Source organism: Narcine bancroftii, chromosome 1 (assembly GCF_036971445.1).
Source record: "Narcine bancroftii isolate sNarBan1 chromosome 1, sNarBan1.hap1, whole genome shotgun sequence".
Lineage (NCBI taxonomy): Eukaryota > Metazoa > Chordata > Chondrichthyes > Torpediniformes > Narcinidae > Narcine > Narcine bancroftii.
In genome coordinates this window covers 313,993,660-314,008,855 of record NC_091469.1, presented here as the reverse complement: position 1 = coordinate 314,008,855, position 15,196 = coordinate 313,993,660, and positions in this window count along the sequence as shown.

The window sequence follows — 15,196 nt, the reverse complement described above, 5'->3', positions numbered from 1 at the left end:
GAATCAGATATGTGGAATCAGAGGTGGGGAATCAGCGGTTGAGAATCAGAGGCAGGGAATCAGAGGCGGGGAATCAGAGGCGGGGAATGAGTGGCAGGGAATCAGATGTGCGGAATCAGAGATGGGGAATCAGAGGCAGGGAATCAGAGGCGGGGAATCAGAGGCAGGGAATCAGAGGTCGGGAATCAGAGGCGGGGAATCAGATATGGGGAATCAGAGGCGGGGAATCAGAGGCAGGGAATCAGATGTGCGGAATCAGAGATGGGGAATCAGAGTCCGGGAATCAGAGATGGGGAATCAGAGGCTGGGAATGAGATATGGGGAATCAGAGGCGGGGAATCAGAGGCGGGGAAACAGATGCTGGGAATCAGATATGGGGAATCAGAGGTGGCGAATCAAAGGCGCTGAATCAGAGATGGGGAATGAGATGCGGGGAATCAGAGGCAGGGAATCAAACACGGGGAATCAGAGGCGGGGAATCAGAGTTGGGGAATCAGAGGCGGGGACTCAGATATTGGGGAAACAGAGGCGGGGAATCAGAGGCGGGGAAACAGTGGCGGGGAATCAGATATGTGGAATCAGAGGTGGGGAATCAGAGGTTGAGAATCAGAGGCAGGGAATCAGAGGCGGGGAATCAGAGGCGGGGAATGAGTGGCAGGGAATCAGATGTGCGGAATCAGAGATGGGGAATCAGAGGCTGGGAATCAGAGGCGGGGAATCAGAGGCAGGGAATCAGAGGTCGGGAATCAGAGGCGGAGAATCAGATATGGGGAATCAGAGGTGGGGAATCAGAGGCAGGGAATCAGATGTGCGGAATCAGAGGTTGGGAATCAGGGTCCGGGAATCAGAGATGGGGAATCAGAGGCGGGGAATGAGATATTGGGAATCAGAGGCGGGGAATCAGAGGCAGGGAAACAGAGGCGGAGAATCAGATATGGGGAATCAGAGATGGCGAATCAAAGGCGTTGAATCAGAGATGGGGAATCAGAGGCGGGGAATCAGAGGCGGGGAATCAGAGTTGGGGAATCAGAGGCGGGGAATCAGATATGGGGAAACAGAGGTGGGGAATCAGAGGCGGGGATACAGAGGTGGGGAATCAGATATGGGGAATCAGAGGTGGGGAATCAGAGGTTGGGAATCAAACACGGGGAATGAGAGACGGGGAATCATAGCTATGGAATCAGAGGCGGGGAATCAGAGTTGGGGAATCAGAGGCGGGGAATCAGATATGGGGAAACAGAGGCGGGGAACAGAGGCGGGGAATCAGATATGGGGAAACAGAGGCGGGAAATCAGAGGCGGGGAAACAGAGGTGGGGAATCAGATATGGGGAATCAGAGGTGGGGAATCAGATATGGGGAAACAGAGGCGGGGAATACGAGGCGGGAAACACAGGCGGGGAATCAGATATGGGGAATCAGAGGTGTGGAATCAGTGGTTGGGAATCAGAGGCAGGGAATCAGATATGGGGAATCAGAGGTGGGGAATCAGTGGTTGGGAATCAGAGGCAGGTAATCAGAGGCGGGGAATCAGAGGCGGGGAATCAGAGGCAGGGAATCAGATGTGCGGAATCAGAGATGGGGAATCAGAGTCCGGGAATCAGAGATGGGGAATCAGAGGCGGGGAATGAGATATGGGGAATCAGAGGCGGGGAATCAGAGGCGGGGAAGCAGTTGCGGGGAATCAGATATTGGGAATCAGAGGTGGCGAATCAAAGGTTGTGAATCAGAGATGGGGAATCAGAGGCGGGGAATCAGAGGCAGGGAAACAAACACGGGGAATCAGAGGCGGGGAATCAGAGCTGGGGAATCAGAGGTGGGGAATCAGAGTTGGGGAATCAGAGGCGGGGAATCAGATATGGGGAAATAGAGGCGGGGAATCAGATGCAGGGAAACAGAGGCGGGGAATCAGATATGGGGAATCAGAGGAGGGGAATCAGAGGTTGGGAATCAGAGGCAGGGACTCAGAGGTTGGGATTCAGAGGCAGGGATTCAGATGCGGGGAATAAGACGCGGGGATTCAGAGCTGGGTAATCAGAGGCGGGGAATCAGAGTTGGGGAATCAGAGGCGGGGAATTAGATATGGGGAAACAGAGGCGGGGAATTAGAGGCGGGGAAACAGAGGCGGGGAATCAGATATGGGGAATCAGAGGTGGGGAATCAGAGGCAGGGATTCAGATGTGCGGAATCAGAGATGGGGAATCAGAGGCAGGGAATCAGAATCAGAAGCGGGGAATCAGAGGTCGGGAATAAGAGGCCGGGAATCAGAGGTGGGTAATCAGAGTCCGGGAATCAGAGGTGGGGAATGAGATATGGGGAATTAGAGGCGGGGAATCAGAGGCGGGGAAACAGAGGCGGGGAATCAGATATGGGGAATCAGAGGTGGCGAATCAAAGGCGGTGAATCAGAGATGGGAAATCAGAGGCGGGGAATCAGAGGCAGGGAATCAAACACGGGGAATGAGAGATGGGGAATCATAGCTGGGGAATCAGAGGCGGGGAATCAGAGTTGGGGAATCAGAGGCGGTGAATCAGATATGGGGAAACAGAGGCGGGAAATCAGAGGCGGGGAAACAGAGGCGGGGAATGAGATATGGGGAATCAGAGGCGGGGAATCAGAGGCGGGGAAACAGATGCTGGGAATCAGATATGGGGAATCAGAGGTGGCGAATCAAAGGCGCTGAATCAGAGATGGGGAATGAGATGCGGGGAATCAGAGGCAGGGAATCAAACACGGGGAATCAGAGGCGGGGAATCAGAGTTGGGGAATCAGAGGCGGGGACTCAGATATTGGGGAAACAGAGGCGGGGAATCAGAGGCGGGGAAACAGTGGCGGGGAATCAGATATGTGGAATCAGAGGTGGGGAATCAGAGGTTGAGAATCAGAGGCAGGGAATCAGAGGCGGGGAATCAGAGGCGGGGAATGAGTGGCAGGGAATCAGATGTGCGGAATCAGAGATGGGGAATCAGAGGCTGGGAATCAGAGGCGGGGAATCAGAGGCAGGGAATCAGAGGTCGGGAATCAGAGGCGGAGAATCAGATATGGGGAATCAGAGGTGGGGAATCAGAGGCAGGGAATCAGATGTGCGGAATCAGAGGTTGGGAATCAGGGTCCGGGAATCAGAGATGGGGAATCAGAGGCGGGGAATGAGGTATTGGGAATCAGAGGCGGGGAATCAGAGGCAGGTAAACAGAGGCGGAGAATCAGATATGGGGAATCAGAGATGGCGAATCAAAGGCGTTGAATCAGAGATGGGGAATCAGAGGCGGGGAATCAGAGGCGGGGAATCAGAGTTGGGGAATCAGAGGCGGGGAATCAGATATGGGGAAACAGAGGTGGCTAATCAGAGGCGGGGATACAGAGGTGGGGAATCAGATATGGGGAATCAGAGGTGGGGAATCAAACACGGGGAATGAGAGACGGGGAATCATAGCTGGGGAATCAGAGGCGGGGAATCAGAGTTGGGGAATCAGAGGCGGTAAATCAGATATGGGGAAACAGAGGCGGGAAATCAGAGGCGGGGAAACAGAGGCGGGGAATCAGATATGGGGAATCAGAGGTGGGGAATCAGATTTGGGGAATCAGAGGCGGGGAATTAGATATGGGGAAACAGAGGCGGGGAATTAGAGGCGGGGAAACAGAGGCGGGGAATCAGATATGGGGAATCAGAGGTGGGGAATCAGAGGCAGGGAATCAGATGTGCGGAATCAGAGATGGGGAATCAGAGGCAGGGAATCAGAATCAGAAGCGGGGAATCAGAGGTCGGGAATAAGAGGCCGGGAATCAGAGGTGGGTAATCAGAGTCCGGGAATCAGAGGTGGGGAATGAGATATGGGGAATGAGAGGCGGGGAATCAGAGGCGGGGAAACAGAGGCGGGGAATCAGATATGGGGAATCAGAGGTGGCGAATCAAAGGCGGTGAATCAGAGATGGGAAATCAGAGGCGGGGAATCAGAGGCAGGGAATCAAACACGGGGAATGAGAGATGGGGAATCATAGCTGGGGAATCAGAGGCGGGGAATCAGAGTTGGGGAATCAGAGGCGGTGAATCAGATATGGGGAAACAGAGGCGGGAAATCAGAGGCGGGGAAACAGAGGCGGGGAATCAGATATGGGGAATCAGAGGTGGGGAATCAGATATGGGGAAACAGAGGCGGGGAATCAGAGGCGGGGAAACAGAGGCGGGGAATCAGATATGGAGAATCAGAGGTGGGGAATCAGTGGTTGGGAATCAGAGGCAGAGAATCAGATATGGGGAATCAGAGGTGGGGAATCAGTGGTTGGGAATCAGATGTGCGGAATCAGAGATGGGGAATCAGAGTCCGGGAATCAGAGATGGGGAATATTGGGGGGGGGAATGAGATATGGGGAATCAGAGGCGGGGAATCAGAGGCAGGGAATCAGATGTGCGGAATCATAGATGGGGAATCAGAGTCCGGGAATCAGAGATGGGGAATCAGAGGCTGGGAATGAGATATGGTGAATCAGAGGCGGGGAATCTGAGGCGGGGAAACAGATGCTGGGAATCAGATATGGGGAATCAGAGGTGGCGAATCAAAGGCGCTGAATCAGAGATGGGGAATGAGAGGCGGGGAATCAGAGGCAGGGAATCAAACACGGGGAATCAGAGGCGGGGAATCAGAGTTGGGGAATCAGAGGCGGGGACTCAGATATTGGGGAAACAGAGGCGGGGAATCAGAGGTGGGGAAACAGTGGCGGGGAATCAGATATGTGGAATCAGAGGTGGGGAATCAGAGGTTGAGAATCAGAGGCAGGGAATCAGAGGCGGGGAATCAGAGGCGGGGAATGAGTGGCAGGGAATCAGATGTGCGGAATCAGAGATGGGGAATCAGAGGCAGGGAATCAGAGGCGGGGAATCAGAGGCAGGGAATCAGAGGTCGGGAATCAGAGGCGGGGAATCAGATATGGGGAATCAGAGGCGGGGAATCAGAGGCAGGGAATCAGATGTGCGGAATCAGAGATGGGGAATCAGAGTCCGGGAATCAGAGATGGGGAATCAGAGGCTGGGAATGAGATATGGGGAATCAGAGGCGGGGAATCAGAGGCGGGGAAACAGATGCTGGGAATCAGATATGGGGAATCAGAGGTGGCGAATCAAAGGCGCTGAATCAGAGATGGGGAATGAGATGCGGGGAATCAGAGGCAGGGAATCAAACACGGGGAATCAGAGGCGGGGAATCAGAGTTGGGGAATCAGAGGCGGGGACTCAGATATTGGGGAAACAGAGGCGGGGAATCAGAGGCGGGGAAACAGTGGCGGGGAATCAGATATGTGGAATCAGAGGTGGGGAATCTGAGGTTGAGAATCAGAGGCAGGGAATCAGAGGCGGGGAATCAGAGGCGGGGAATGAGTGGCAGGGAATCAGATGTGCGGAATCAGAGATGGGGAATCAGAGGCTGGGAATCAGAGGCGGGGAATCAGAGGCAGGGAATCAGAGGTCGGGAATCAGAGGCGGAGAATCAGATATGGGGAATCAGAGGTGGGGAATCAGAGGCAGGGAATCAGATGTGCGGAATCAGAGGTTGGGAATCAGGGTCCGGGAATCAGAGATGGGGAATCAGAGGCGGGGAATGAGATATTGGGAATCAGAGGCGGGGAATCAGAGGCAGGGAAACAGAGGCGGAGAATCAGATATGGGGAATCAGAGATGGCGAATCAAAGGCGTTGAATCAGAGATGGGGAATCAGAGGCGGGGAATCAGAGGCGGGGAATCAGAGTTGGGGAATCAGAGGCGGGGAATCAGATATGGGGAATCAGAGGTGTGGAATCAGTGGTTGGGAATCAGAGGCAGGGAATCAGATATGGGGAATCAGAGGTGGGGAATCAGTGGTTGGGAATCAGAGGCAGGTAATCAGAGGCGGGGAATCAGAGGCGGTGAATCAGATATGGGGAAACAGAGGCGGGAAATCAGAGGCGGGGAAACAGAGGCGGGGAATCAGATATGGGGAATCAGAGGTGGGGAATCAGATATGGGGAAACAGAGGCGGGGAATCAGAGGCGGGGAAACAGAGGCGGGGAATCAGATATGGAGAATCAGAGGTGGGGAATCAGTGGTTGGGAATCAGAGGCAGAGAATCAGATATGGGGAATCAGAGGTGGGGAATCAGTGGTTGGGAATCAGATGTGCGGAATCAGAGATGGGGAATCAGAGTCCGGGAATCAGAGATGGGCAATATTGGGGGGGGGGAATGAGATATGGGGAATCAGAGGCGGGGAATCAGAGGCAGGGAATCAGATGTGCGGAATCATAGATGGGGAATCAGAGTCCGGGAATCAGAGATGGGGAATCAGAGGCTGGGAATGAGATATGGTGAATCAGAGGCGGGGAATCTGAGGCGGGGAAACAGATGCTGGGAATCAGATATGGGGAATCAGAGGTGGCGAATCAAAGGCGCTGAATCAGAGATGGGGAATGAGAGGCGGGGAATCAGAGGCAGGGAATCAAACACGGGGAATCAGAGGCGGGGAATCAGAGTTGGGGAATCAGAGGCGGGGACTCAGATATTGGGGAAACAGAGGCGGGGAATCAGAGGCGGGGAAACAGTGGCGGGGAATCAGATATGTGGAATCAGAGGTGGGGAATCAGCGGTTGAGAATCAGAGGCAGGGAATCAGAGGCGGGGAATCAGAGGCGGGGAATGAGTGGCAGGGAATCAGATGTGCGGAATCAGAGATGGGGAATCAGAGGCAGGGAATCAGAGGCGGGGAATCAGAGGCAGGGAATCAGAGGTCGGGAATCAGAGGCGGGGAATCAGATATGGGGAATCAGAGGCGGGGAATCAGAGGCAGGGAATCAGATGTGCGGAATCAGAGATGGGGAATCAGAGTCCGGGAATCAGAGATGGGGAATCAGAGGCTGGGAATGAGATATGGGGAATCAGAGGCGGGGAATCAGAGGCGGGGAAACAGATGCTGGGAATCAGATATGGGGAATCAGAGGTGGCGAATCAAAGGCGCTGAATCAGAGATGGGGAATGAGATGCGGGGAATCAGAGGCAGGGAATCAAACACGGGGAATCAGAGGCGGGGAATCAGAGTTGGGGAATCAGAGGCGGGGACTCAGATATTGGGGAAACAGAGGCGGGGAATCAGAGGCGGGGAAACAGTGGCGGGGAATCAGATATGTGGAATCAGAGGTGGGGAATCAGAGGTTGAGAATCAGAGGCAGGGAATCAGAGGCGGGGAATCAGAGGCGGGGAATGAGTGGCAGGGAATCAGATGTGCGGAATCAGAGATGGGGAATCAGAGGCTGGGAATCAGAGGCGGGGAATCAGAGGCAGGGAATCAGAGGTCGGGAATCAGAGGCGGAGAATCAGATATGGGGAATCAGAGGTGGGGAATCAGAGGCAGGGAATCAGATGTGCGGAATCAGAGGTTGGGAATCAGGGTCCGGGAATCAGAGATGGGGAATCAGAGGCGGGGAATGAGATATTGGGAATCAGAGGCGGGGAATCAGAGGCAGGGAAACAGAGGCGGAGAATCAGATATGGGGAATCAGAGATGGCGAATCAAAGGCGTTGAATCAGAGATGGGGAATCAGAGGCGGGGAATCAGAGGCGGGGAATCAGAGTTGGGGAATCAGAGGCGGGGAATCAGATATGGGGAAACAGAGGTGGGGAATCAGAGGCGGGGATACAGAGGTGGGGAATCAGATATGGGGAATCAGAGGTGGGGAATCAGAGGTTGGGAATCAAACACGGGGAATGAGAGACGGGGAATCATAGCTATGGAATCAGAGGCGGGGAATCAGAGTTGGGGAATCAGAGGCGGGGAATCAGATATGGGGAAACAGAGGCGGGGAACAGAGGCGGGGAATCAGATATGGGGAAACAGAGGCGGGAAATCAGAGGCGGGGAAACAGAGGTGGGGAATCAGATATGGGGAATCAGAGGTGGGGAATCAGATATGGGGAAACAGAGGCGGGGAATACGAGGCGGGAAACACAGGCGGGGAATCAGATATGGGGAATCAGAGGTGTGGAATCAGTGGTTGGGAATCAGAGGCAGGGAATCAGATATGGGGAATCAGAGGTGGGGAATCAGTGGTTGGGAATCAGAGGCAGGTAATCAGAGGCGGGGAATCAGAGGCGGGGAATCAGAGGCAGGGAATCAGATGTGCGGAATCAGAGATGGGGAATCAGAGTCCGGGAATCAGAGATGGGGAATCAGAGGCGGGGAATGAGATATGGGGAATCAGAGGCGGGGAATCAGAGGCGGGGAAGCAGTTGCGGGGAATCAGATATTGGGAATCAGAGGTGGCGAATCAAAGGTTGTGAATCAGAGATGGGGAATCAGAGGCGGGGAATCAGAGGCAGGGAAACAAACACGGGGAATCAGAGGCGGGGAATCAGAGCTGGGGAATCAGAGGTGGGGAATCAGAGTTGGGGAATCAGAGGCGGGGAATCAGATATGGGGAAATAGAGGCGGGGAATCAGATGCAGGGAAACAGAGGCGGGGAATCAGATATGGGGAATCAGAGGAGGGGAATCAGAGGTTGGGAATCAGAGGCAGGGACTCAGAGGTTGGGATTCAGAGGCAGGGATTCAGATGCGGGGAATAAGACGCGGGGATTCAGAGCTGGGTAATCAGAGGCGGGGAATCAGAGTTGGGGAATCAGAGGCGGGGAATTAGATATGGGGAAACAGAGGCGGGGAATTAGAGGCGGGGAAACAGAGGCGGGGAATCAGATATGGGGAATCAGAGGTGGGGAATCAGAGGCAGGGATTCAGATGTGCGGAATCAGAGATGGGGAATCAGAGGCAGGGAATCAGAATCAGAAGCGGGGAATCAGAGGTCGGGAATAAGAGGCCGGGAATCAGAGGTGGGTAATCAGAGTCCGGGAATCAGAGGTGGGGAATGAGATATGGGGAATTAGAGGCGGGGAATCAGAGGCGGGGAAACAGAGGCGGGGAATCAGATATGGGGAATCAGAGGTGGCGAATCAAAGGCGGTGAATCAGAGATGGGAAATCAGAGGCGGGGAATCAGAGGCAGGGAATCAAACACGGGGAATGAGAGATGGGGAATCATAGCTGGGGAATCAGAGGCGGGGAATCAGAGTTGGGGAATCAGAGGCGGTGAATCAGATATGGGGAAACAGAGGCGGGAAATCAGAGGCGGGGAAACAGAGGCGGGGAATCAGATATGGGGAATCAGAGGTGGGGAATCAGATATGGGGAAACAGAGGCGGGGAATCAGAGGCGGGGAAACAGAGGCGGGGAATCAGATATGGAGAATCAGAGGTGGGGAATCAGTGGTTGGGAATCAGAGGCAGAGAATCAGATATGGGGAATCAGAGGTGGGGAATCAGTGGTTGGGAATCAGATGTGCGGAATCAGAGATGGGGAATCAGAGTCCGGGAATCAGAGATGGGGAATATTGGGGGGGGAATGAGATATGGGGAATCAGAGGCGGGGAATCAGAGGCAGGGAATCAGATGTGCGGAATCATAGATGGGGAATCAGAGTCCGGGAATCAGAGATGGGGAATCAGAGGCTGGGAATGAGATATGGGGAATCAGAGGCGGGGAATCAGAGGCGGGGAAACAGATGCTGGGAATCAGATATGGGGAATCAGAGGTGGCGAATCAAAGGCGCTGAATCAGAGATGGGGAATGAGAGGCGGGGAATCAGAGGCAGGGAATCAAACACGGGGAATCAGAGGCGGGGAATCAGAGTTGGGGAATCAGAGGCGGGGACTCAGATATTGGGGAAACAGAGGCGGGGAATCAGAGGCGGGGAAACAGTGGCGGGGAATCAGATATGTGGAATCAGAGGTGGGGAATCAGAGGTTGAGAATCAGAGGCAGGGAATCAGAGGCGGGGAATCAGAGTCGGGGAATGAGTGGCAGGGAATCAGATGTGCGGAATCAGAGATGGGGAATCAGAGGCAGGGAATCAGAGGCGGGGAATCAGAGGCAGGGAATCAGAGGTCGGGAATCAGAGGCGGGGAATCAGATATGGGGAATCAGAGGCGGGGAATCAGAGGCAGGGAATCAGATGTGCGGAATCAGAGATGGGGAATCAGAGTCCGGGAATCAGAGATGGGGAATCAGAGGCTGGGAATGAGATATGGGGAATCAGAGGCGGGGAATCAGAGGCGGGGAAACAGATGCTGGGAATCAGATATGGGGAATCAGAGGTGGCGAATCAAAGGCGCTGAATCAGAGATGGGGAATGAGATGCGGGGAATCAGAGGCAGGGAATCAAACACGGGGAATCAGAGGCGGGGAATCAGAGTTGGGGAATCAGAGGCGGGGACTCAGATATTGGGGAAACAGAGGCGGGGAATCAGAGGCGGGGAAACAGTGGCGGGGAATCAGATATGTGGAATCAGAGGTGGGGAATCAGAGGTTGAGAATCAGAGGCAGGGAATCAGAGGCGGGGAATCAGAGGCGGGGAATGAGTGGCAGGGAATCAGATGTGCGGAATCAGAGATGGGGAATCAGAGGCTGGGAATCAGAGGCGGGGAATCAGAGGCAGGGAATCAGAGGTCGGGAATCAGAGGCGGAGAATCAGATATGGGGAATCAGAGGTGGGGAATCAGAGGCAGGGAATCAGATGTGCGGAATCAGAGGTTGGGAATCAGGGTCCGGGAATCAGAGATGGGGAATCAGAGGCGGGGAATGAGGTATTGGGAATCAGAGGCGGGGAATCAGAGGCAGGTAAACAGAGGCGGAGAATCAGATATGGGGAATCAGAGATGGCGAATCAAAGGCGTTGAATCAGAGATGGGGAATCAGAGGCGGGGAATCAGAGGCGGGGAATCAGAGTTGGGGAATCAGAGGCGGGGAATCAGATATGGGGAAACAGAGGTGGCTAATCAGAGGCGGGGATACAGAGGTGGGGAATCAGATATGGGGAATCAGAGGTGGGGAATCAAACACGGGGAATGAGAGACGGGGAATCATAGCTGGGGAATCAGAGGCGGGGAATCAGAGTTGGGGAATCAGAGGCGGTAAATCAGATATGGGGAAACAGAGGCGGGAAATCAGAGGCGGGGAAACAGAGGCGGGGAATCAGATATGGGGAATCAGAGGTGGGGAATCAGATTTGGGGAATCAGAGGCGGGGAATTAGATATGGGGAAACAGAGGCGGGGAATTAGAGGCGGGGAAACAGAGGCGGGGAATCAGATATGGGGAATCAGAGGTGGGGAATCAGAGGCAGGGAATCAGATGTGCGGAATCAGAGATGGGGAATCAGAGGCAGGGAATCAGAATCAGAAGCGGGGAATCAGAGGTCGGGAATAAGAGGCCGGGAATCAGAGGTGGGTAATCAGAGTCCGGGAATCAGAGGTGGGGAATGAGATATGGGGAATGAGAGGCGGGGAATCAGAGGCGGGGAAACAGAGGCGGGGAATCAGATATGGGGAATCAGAGGTGGCGAATCAAAGGCGGTGAATCAGAGATGGGAAATCAGAGGCGGGGAATCAGAGGCAGGGAATCAAACACGGGGAATGAGAGATGGGGAATCATAGCTGGGGAATCAGAGGCGGGGAATCAGAGTTGGGGAATCAGAGGCGGTGAATCAGATATGGGGAAACAGAGGCGGGAAATCAGAGGCGGGGAAACAGAGGCGGGGAATCAGATATGGGGAATCAGAGGTGGGGAATCAGATATGGGGAAACAGAGGCGGGGAATCAGAGGCGGGGAAACAGAGGCGGGGAATCAGATATGGAGAATCAGAGGTGGGGAATCAGTGGTTGGGAATCAGAGGCAGAGAATCAGATATGGGGAATCAGAGGTGGGGAATCAGTGGTTGGGAATCAGATGTGCGGAATCAGAGATGGGGAATCAGAGTCCGGGAATCAGAGATGGGGAATATTGGGGGGGGGAATGAGATATGGGGAATCAGAGGCGGGGAATCAGAGGCAGGGAATCAGATGTGCGGAATCATAGATGGGGAATCAGAGTCCGGGAATCAGAGATGGGGAATCAGAGGCTGGGAATGAGATATGGTGAATCAGAGGCGGGGAATCTGAGGCGGGGAAACAGATGCTGGGAATCAGATATTGGGAATCAGAGGTGGCGAATCAAAGGCGCTGAATCAGAGATGGGGAATGAGAGGCGGGGAATCAGAGGCAGGGAATCAAACACGGGGAATCAGAGGCGGGGAATCAGAGTTGGGGAATCAGAGGCGGGGACTCAGATATTGGGGAAACAGAGGCGGGGAATCAGAGGCGGGGAAACAGTGGCGGGGAATCAGATATGTGGAATCAGAGGTGGGGAATCAGAGGTTGAGAATCAGAGGCAGGGAATCAGAGGCGGGGAATCAGAGGCGGGGAATGAGTGGCAGGGAATCAGATGTGCGGAATCAGAGATGGGGAATCAGAGGCAGGGAATCAGAGGCGGGGAATCAGAGGCAGGGAATCAGAGGTCGGGAATCAGAGGCGGGGAATCAGATATGGGGAATCAGAGGCGGGGAATCAGAGGCAGGGAATCAGATGTGCGGAATCAGAGATGGGGAATCAGAGTCCGGGAATCAGAGATGGGGAATCAGAGGCTGGGAATGAGATATGGGGAATCAGAGGCGGGGAATCAGAGGCGGGGAAACAGATGCTGGGAATCAGATATGGGGAATCAGAGGTGGCGAATCAAAGGCGCTGAATCAGAGATGGGGAATGAGATGCGGGGAATCAGAGGCAGGGAATCAAACACGGGGAATCAGAGGCGGGGAATCAGAGTTGGGGAATCAGAGGCGGGGACTCAGATATTGGGGAAACAGAGGCGGGGAATCAGAGGCGGGGAAACAGTGGCGGGGAATCAGATATGTGGAATCAGAGGTGGGGAATCAGAGGTTGAGAATCAGAGGCAGGGAATCAGAGGCGGGGAATCAGAGGCGGGGAATGAGTGGCAGGGAATCAGATGTGCGGAATCAGAGATGGGGAATCAGAGGCTGGGAATCAGAGGCGGGGAATCAGAGGCAGGGAATCAGAGGTCGGGAATCAGAGGCGGAGAATCAGATATGGGGAATCAGAGGTGGGGAATCAGAGGCAGGGAATCAGATGTGCGGAATCAGAGGTTGGGAATCAGGGTCCGGGAATCAGAGATGGGGAATCAGAGGCGGGGAATGAGATATTGGGAATCAGAGGCGGGGAATCAGAGGCAGGGAAACAGAGGCGGAGAATCAGATATGGGGAATCAGAGATGGCGAATCAAAGGCGTTGAATCAGAGATGGGGAATCAGAGGCGGGGAATCAGAGGCAGGGAATCAGAGTTGGGGAATCAGAGGCGGGGAATCAGATATGGGGAAACAGAGGTGGGGAATCAGAGGCGGGGATACAGAGGTGGGGAATCAGATATGGGGAATCAGAGGTGGGGAATCAGAGGTTGGGAATCAAACACGGGGAATGAGAGACGGGGAATCATAGCTGGGGAATCAGAGGCGGGGAATCAGAGTTGGGGAATCAGAGGCGGGGAATCAGATATGGGGAAACAGAGGCGGGGAACAGAGGTGGGGAATCAGATATGGGGAAACAGAGGCGGGAAATCAGAGGCGGGGAAACAGAGGCGGGGAATCAGATATGGGGAATCAGAGGTGGGGAATCAGATATGGGGAAACAGAGGCGGGGAATACGAGGCGGGAAACACAGGCGGGGAATCAGATATGGGGAATCAGAGGTGTGGAATCAGTGGTTGGGAATCAGAGGCAGGGAATCAGATATGGGGAATCAGAGGTGGGGAATCAGTGGTTGGGAATCAGAGGCAGGTAATCAGAGGCGGGGAATCAGAGGCGGGGAATCAGAGGCAGGGAATCAGATGTGCGGAATCAGAGATGGGGAATCAGAGTCCGGGAATCAGAGATGGGGAATCAGAGGCGGGGAATGAGATATGGGGAATCAGAGGCGGGGAATCAGAGGCGGGGAAGCAGTTGCGGGGAATCAGATATTGGGAATCAGAGGTGGCGAATCAAAGGTTGTGAATCAGAGATGGGGAATCAGAGGCGGGGAATCAGAGGCAGGGAAACAAACACGGGGAATCAGAGGCGGGGAATCAGAGCTGGGGAATCAGAGGTGGGGAATCAGAGTTGGGGAATCAGAGGCGGGGAATCAGATATGGGGAAATAGAGGCGGGGAATCAGATGCAGGGAAACAGAGGCGGGGAATCAGATATGGGGAATCAGAGGAGGGGAATCAGAGGTTGGGAATCAGAGGCAGGGACTCAGAGGTTGGGATTCAGAGGCAGGGATTCAGATGCGGGGAATAAGACGCGGGGATTCAGAGCTGGGTAATCAGAGGCGGGGAATCAGAGTTGGGGAATCAGAGGCGGGGAATTAGATATGGGGAAACAGAGGCGGGGAATTAGAGGCGGGGAAACAGAGGCGGGGAATCAGATATGGGGAATCAGAGGTGGGGAATCAGAGGCAGGGAATCAGATGTGCGGAATCAGAGATGGGGAATCAGAGGCAGGGAATCAGAATCAGAAGCGGGGAATCAGAGGTCGGGAATAAGAGGCCGGGAATCAGAGGTGGGTAATCAGAGTCCGGGAATCAGAGGTGGGGAATGAGATATGGGGAATTAGAGGCGGGGAATCAGAGGCGGGGAAACAGAGGCGGGGAATCAGATATGGGGAATCAGAGGTGGCGAATCAAAGGCGGTGAATCAGAGATGGGAAATCAGAGGCGGGGAATCAGAGGCAGGGAATCAAACACAGGGAATGAGAGATGGGGAATCATAGCTGGGGAATCAGAGGCGGGGAATCAGAGTTGGGGAATCAGAGGCGGTGAATCAGATATGGGGAAACAGAGGCGGGAAATCAGAGGCGGGGAAACAGAGGCGGGGAATCAGATATGGGGAATCAGAGGTGGGGAATCAGATATGGGGAAACAGAGGCGGGGAATCAGAGGCGGGGAAACAGAGGCGGGGAATCAGATATGGAGAATCAGAGGTGGGGAATCAGTGGTTGGGAATCAGAGGCAGAGAATCAGATATGGGGAATCAGAGGTGGGGAATCAGTGGTTGGGAATCAGATGTGCGGAATCAGAGATGGGGAATCAGAGTCCGGGAATCAGAGATGGGGAATATTGGGGGGGGAATGAGATATGGGGAATCAGAGGCGGGGAATCAGAGGCAGGGAATCAGATGTGCGGAATCATAGATGGGGAATCAGAGTCCGGGAATCAGAGATGGGGAATCAGAGGCTGGGAATGAGATATGGGGAATCAGAGGCGGGGAATCAGAGG